The sequence below is a fragment of the Notamacropus eugenii genome, chromosome 1, assembly GCF_028372415.1.
Source record: "Notamacropus eugenii isolate mMacEug1 chromosome 1, mMacEug1.pri_v2, whole genome shotgun sequence".
NCBI classification, from domain to species: Eukaryota; Metazoa; Chordata; class Mammalia; order Diprotodontia; family Macropodidae; genus Notamacropus; species Notamacropus eugenii.
The window spans coordinates 495,327,443-495,334,793 of NC_092872.1; positions in this window are offsets into that span (position 1 = coordinate 495,327,443).

Consider the following 7,351-nt stretch of genomic DNA (forward strand, 5'->3'; position numbering starts at 1 on the left):
TGAGATCTCTCCTATCCCTAAAATTCTGATATTACAGAGAGGATTCTTATTAAAGTAGAAGTTGGACTGACTGGTTTTGTGATTTTGTGATTCAGGTTAAACAATAGGCATGCAGGAAGCAAAGAAGGAACTTGCAAGTTTATAGCTGGGGAGGTGATGTTGACCTGACTAATCTCTTTAGAGTCTATGTGCTGGTGTTTGCAGTGTGAGTGGGAAATGAAGCACGATAAAATCTGGTGCGAAGAAGAAGAAGTGATGACATCTCTAGGATCCATTATTGTATATTCATGAACAGGTAAATTAGGGCATGGAGGAGGGGTGGGGAGATCTTTCAGGGTATCAGTGATGGAGCCCAGGAGGACTCTTGGGATTAAGCAGGAAAGTGAAAAAGAATTGTTTTCCCTACAATGTTTGGAAAATCAAGTGTTAGTCCTAGAGGGTAAAATATTGGTTCTATAAGGATCTTCACAAAAGGGGTGAAGAAAGAAATCTGTGTTTTGGGGACTAGTGTTCCTAGGTCTGCCACCATCACTGCATGGTAGAGGGGAGAACATGCCAGGCCTTGTTAAATGCTTTGAGGCAAGATTTGAACTAATTTTTTATTTACTAAATATTGTCAAGTGCCCAATTAGTTTGAAATTGTAGCATGGTGCATAGGGGGTTAATTATCATTCATGTTGCTCTCTAGGTCCTGAGCTTAAGTCTTGCATCACCAATTCCATATTGGATACCTCTTATCCACTCTCTCAATAAACTGGATGTATTCCCAGCCTCTCAATAAACTCCACTGTTTTCCCTATTCCCCTGGAATCCAGCATAAACTCCTTAGTTTGGCTTTTAAAATCCTTTGCAATTTGGCCCCAACTTATCTTCTTAGATCTATTATACGTAAGTATCTTTCCAGAACTCTGTACTTTTGAAAAACTGGCCTTCTCTTTCTGTTCATCACCTATGGTACTCCATGCTCTCTCTGTGCCTTTGTGCTGGTCTTCCCTTTTCTAGAATGCTCTCCCATGTGCTTACCTGTGACTCCAAGAAGCTGTAGTATGCACAATGGCCACACCCCAGTAAAACTATCTTGGCAGATGGGCTAAACCAGGTTGAGGGTAACTGACAGTCCTCAAAGCAGTCAGTGAGTTAGGATGTCTACCCTAAGCATGTTCAGATGTTCCCCTGGGAATGGATGGATGAGAACAATGGGCTCCAACAGCCATGAAGGTGGTGGCTGCAGCAGGTGCTGTGGAGTGCTTAGAGCTTGGTCAGACATCGAAGATACTGACATCATCCACTGCATCCTGGGCCATCACTAGTCATCCTGACTCTTGTCCTGCCACTGGACTTCAATGACTCTGGAAGAGAGAGTGTGATTGAACCATGCAATTCTTCCCCACTTAAATATAATTCACAAGCCAATCAAGACTTCTCCCATGACGTCATTGGTCTTCTTTGAAAACAAAGAACCAACAACAACAACAAACAATGTGTGTGTGTGTGTGTGTGTGTGTGTGTGTGTGTGTGTGTGTGATAAATTGGATATAACCAACAGAAAGGAAGCACTGGCATTGAGGGGGACCAGGAGGTGGGATTTTAGCTGGGACGTGAAGGAAACCAGGGATGCCAGGAGGTAGAGATGAAGAAGAAAAAAATTCCAAAAATGGGAGGCTACCAATGAAAATGCTCAGAGCCAGGAGACAGAGTATCTTGTTTGAGGAACAGCAAGAAGACTGGTGTCACTAAATCACAGAACATGTGGAGAGGAGTAAGGAAAAAAGACCAGAAAGATGAGGGGGGGCACCTTGGAATACTAAACGGAGCATTTTATATTGGATCCTGGAGGTGATAGGTAGCCATGGAGTTGATTCAATGGGGATGGTAGTGATGGTGGTAGGTGTGACATGGTTGTCAGACTTAGACTTTGGAAAGGTCATTTTGACAGTCGAGGAGAAGATGGTCTGGAATGGGAAGAGCCTTATGTCAAGAAGACCAACCAACAGGTCATTGCACTAGTCAAACCAGGAAGTGATGAGGGCCTGTACTGGGTTGGTAGAATTATCAAACAAGGGCAGGGGGGGTATTATGTGAGAGGTGTTGCAAAAGAAAAATCGACAATATTAAACATGAGTAGGGAGAGGGAGTGAGGAATTGAGGATGACACCTAGCCTGGTGTGACTATAAGGAGAGTGGTGCCCTCAGTAGTTGTTGTTAGGACAAATATGTTGAAGTTGAAGGACAACAGTGTTCATCCTTTGTTTTCAAAGAAGACCATGATATCAGAGAAATGATGATATGTCTTGCACTTGACTTTGTTTTGAGTGAGGGAGGGCTGTGCAAGTCGCCAAGCTCACTTTCTCCTCCTGAGCCATCTGGGTCCAGTGACCAGATATGCATCAGGATGACTGGAGAGGGTCCAAGATGCAATGGGAGACCTTGGCCTTCTTAGGCTGGCCTTTCCAGGTATTAACTTAGAGGGATGTAATGCCCATTGAGTGAATAGGCTTCTTTAAGAAGTAGTCAGGGAATGGCCCTTTTAATAAACAAAAGAAAAAAAAATCAAGCTGGGAGAGAAACAGAAACTATTACTATTGATAATCACTCTAAACCAGCCATTAAGTGGAGCTTGTGCAGTGACCCATTGTTATCCAGTCTATGGGCTTCAGATTGCACTGGGTTTAAGGTTTTGGGAATGACAGGGAAGGAAGGAAGGAATGGAGGAAAGGACATAGGGAGGGAGGGACATCTAGCCAATAAACCCCAAAAGAAGGGGAGGAGGAGACAGAAGGGAGGGTATAACTGGGTTACATCTTAGTCTGCTCACAGGTTGTGTTCATCCTTTGTTTTTGAAGAAGACCATGACATCAGAGAAATGATGACATGACTTGCACTTGACTTTGTTTGGAGTGAGGGAGGGCTGCACAAGGTCACCAGCCTTACTTTCTTCTCCTCACCCTCAGTAGTAATAGACATGTTAGGAAGAGGTTGGTTTGAGGGGAAAGATAATGAGTAAACATGCTGAGTTTAAGACACAGTTTGAGGCAGTTGGAGATACGAGATTACAGGTCAGCGGAGAAGTTAGGGCTGGAAAGGTGAATTTAAGAATCATCAGCACAGAGGTGATAATTGAATCTGTTGGAGCTGATGAGATCACTAAGTGAAATAATATAGAGAGAAGAAAAGAGTGTTCAAGTTGGAGTCTTATGACTCAACCAGTTAGTTAAGTAGGAGGAAAACCTAGAGAGAAGAGAGTATCAAGGACAAGAATGTGATTGACAATGTCAAAAGTTGCAAAAAAGTAAAAAAAGAATGACAGGTTTTGCAATGAAAAGATCACTGGTAACTTTGGAGAGAGCAATTTTCATTGAATAATGAGGTTGAAGACCAGATTAAAGTTTTAAGAAGTGAGTGAGAGGAAAAGAAATGGAGATATTGATTATAGACACACTTTCCTCTTGCTGCTGAGCAAAAGCATCTTGTCTTGGGTTTTTCAGGAAAATAACAAGGGTTTTAAAAAATGTTATTCTTGGGATCATAGGCAGTTAGCCAAATGAGTTAGCAGTAAGAATGACAAGGAGCTGAGAATCTATTTCAAAGATGCAGAAATATGAAGGATGAAGGAAAGAATACAATGACCAAATCTGTAGCTGTATTTTTGCTAGTGTGAAGTAACAACTGTGTGTATAAAATGCAGTTTTATCTCCCTCCTAGAAGAGCAACTGAGAGGGCTAGAGGAATGTCTATACCACTACTTAAAGGTTAGAATGAAATGTATCTTGAAAATATGGAAAAAATGCTTCAACAGGAAAACAAATCTGAGGAGGCCACAGAGAATCTATATCTTCCTCTCCAAGTTAGAAGAAAAAGAAAGAAAGGGAAGTTTTGTTTTCCCCATGAATCTGCCCCCTCTCAGGAAAAAGCAGCTTCAGGTGCTCCTAGGAGAAGGGATCATGGGATTCAGAGCTGGATGGAGAATTTCTCTAATCCAACTCCTGTTTTTTATAGCTCAGGAAACAGAATTTTGAACAGAGGTTCAGAAGGGTGACATGTCTTTTCCAAAGTTGCCCAAGTAGAAAGTACCAGTGTGAGAATTAGAATCCATGTCCCGTGGCTCTAAATCTAGTGCTCTTGCCACTATAGCAGTCTTGGTTACAGGAAACCCAGATGTACCTGATGGCTGGCATAGCTGCAGATAGGGTAGTGAGGCAGCTAGGCAAAAACAGCATGTCCTGTGGTTGGGATACAGTGGAGAAGCCCCTCCAGAAGTAGGATAATAGATCTAGAGATGGAAGGAAACTTAGATGTCCTCTTGTCCAGTCCCTTTATTTCAGAGATGAGGAAGCTGAGGAAAAAACAAATGACATGACTTGCCCAAGATCATGTAGATAAGTGATAGAGGCAGGATTTGAACTCAGGTCCTCTTACTCCAAAAGAGGCAGTTAGATGGCTCGGTGGATAGATCTCTGGATCTGGAGTCAGAAAGACCTGAGTTCAAATCCAACCTTAGACACTTATTAACTGTGTGACTAGAGCAAGTCACTTAACCTCTGTTTGCCTTCATCCATTGGAAAAGGAAACGGCAAAGCACTTTAGTGTTTTTGCCAAGAGAACCCTGTGGACAGTATGACGGCCCACAGGATCACCAAAAATCAGACATGGTTAAACAACTAAACAGCAACAGCAACCTCTTACTCCAAAGTAAGCACATTCCCCACTGAACCACACTGCTTCTGATTCCAGATGTAACACTTTTCCCACTGCTCTGTGCTCTGTGCTTCTGGACAAATAATGCCTGACAGAAGGAATTTATAAAACGTGCCAGGGATTGTGAAATCCTAGACAAGAAATCAAAGCCTTTATCTGTGAAAGTGGCATTTTCATTACTACTTCCAGTGGAAGGTTGGGACTTCTGAAAGAAAGGAGAATACAGGAAGTAAACAACAGCTTACAAAGGTAGGCTCTTGGCCAGTGATGGCATACTCCCAGTGAAAGCCAGTAAAACATAGATTTGCGGTCAGACCAAGAAGACTTTAAATTGAATGAAAAGTGAGGAAGAGGAAAAAACTGGACACATCTTCATGAAGGCAGAGATTAACAGGTACAAAATAGGAAGAATAGTTATAAGTGGACAGTATCAATAATTCTTAAGGGATAATGTTGAAGAAAAGAAGTGGTACTCTGCCTCAGATGTTCATATACACATGTGCAGAGTCTAGATCATAAAGTAAATTGAAGATCTTGGGGGAAAGGAACAGTCATTTCTTAATATTGAAGCACCTGTGCTAAGTGCTTTACAGATATTATTTCATCAGATCCTCACAACAAACATCGAAGGTAGAAACTATTATTATCCCCATTTTAGAGATAGGGAAACTGAGGCCAGGAGAGGTTAAGTTACTTGCTCAGGGTCACACAGCTAGTAGGTATCTGAGGCCGGATTTGAATATAGATCATCCTGCTTCTAGTCCCAGCACTCTATCCACTGAGACACTTTACTACCTAGCTAGGTAAATTCAGTCTCCTATGCATTATTAAAATTTAATGGGATGTAGAAAAAAATGGTTCTACTTTACTGGAAAGGGAAAGGTTAATAAAAGGTCTGATAAAGTAGCAGTGTATATTAAAAAGATAATACTGCTCTGAGAAAATATATGACCAAAGAGGGGAAGGTATGGTAGACAGCATTTAGGTTAAATTCAATGGAGGAAGAAACAGAAGCAATATCATGATGGTCTAAAATACTACAGACCATCTGGACCAAAGGAAGAAATGGATGGTGAGTTCATTATGGAATACTTCAGCTGTCAGACATCTGGTGGAGCTCTCTTTGTCAAAAATAAGGAGCAAACACATTCTTGATTTTCTTTTATGGTGACTTTATTATCCAAAGGATGGAAGATATGACAAGAGGAACATGATTCTGCCCCAAAATGAGTAACTGATTGCTAGAGTTGAAATTTTGGGAACCTTGGAGGAAAGAGACCATGGCATTTTGTAATATTTAATAAATAAAGAAGGGGAAGAGTAGGTCGTACCAGATCAACCTTGTATATTGTTTCAACAAAAGTATTAGACTATAGAAATACTTGAATTTCAGCTAGGCGTTTGACCATGTCCCTAATCACATTCTTGTGAAAATATTGGAAAGATGTGGGATGAGTGGAAGTGTGGTTAAGTGAAATTGAGAATGAATGAATGGACCTTAAGGACAGTGATTAATGTAATTATGTGAGCTGGAAGAAAGTTAAGCACATAATGTCTCAGGGATGTGGAAATGATTATATTCTATTTCACATTTCTTTGTCAGTGACTTGAATAAAGACATAGATGGCCAGCCAACAAGGGTGGCCAATTAATTGGACAACAGCCAGAGTCCAAAAAGACTGCAGGAGGCTAGAATGATGAAACTAATCTAACAAGAAAAATTACAGTAGGGATAAAGGTGGAATCAGAGGCTCAGAGTTGGAAGGGAATGGGAAGGCAGCATGGTATAATAGAGTGCCAGTCTTGGAGCTTGGGTTTAAATCCTGGCTCTGACACCAGTTTTGTGACCTAGAACAAGACTTCTGAGACATAATTTCCTCATCTGAAAGGAAAATTGGAACCATAATTGTAATACCTATATATCAGGGTTTTTTTGAAGCTCAAATGAGATCATGTATAAAGCACTTTGCAAACTTTAAAGCACTATGTTGGAGTCAGGAGGACCTGAATTCAAATGTGACTTCAGATACTTACTAGCTGTGTAACCCTGGGCAAGTCATTTCACCCTGTTTGCCTCAGTTTTCTCATCTGTAAAATAAGCTGGTGAAGGAAATGGCAAACTAGTCCAGTATCTTTGCTAAGAAAACCTCCAATGGGGTCACAAAGATTTGGACACAACTGCAAGGACATGTGGTTGTCATTAATTACCCCATCTACAACATTTTCTACAGTTAGTTTTAAAAAATCAGTCTCATAAGTGCAACATAGCAGTAGAATAAGTTGTGAGAAAAACATCTAGGGGTTTTATTAGACTGTGAGATCAATGTGTCAGGCAAGAAATGCTCTGTGATCTTCAGGTGTATTAATAAAAGTTCAGGGTCCAGGAGAAAGGAAGCAACAGCTTTACTGTACTCTGAAACAATCAGACCTCATCTATAGTGCTGCTTGCTTTTCTGGGCACGTTTTAGGAAGAACGTGAGACTGAAGAACATCCATGGGCAAGGATGATAAAGGAATCCAAAACCATGGCATCCAAGGACTGATTGAAGGAATTAGGAACATGTCAGCCTAGACAAGGGAAAGCTTAGAGGAGTAACGGCAGAGAATGTTGCCGGGGAAGTCACGTGTGCACATGACAGCAGGTGGAGGGAGGGGC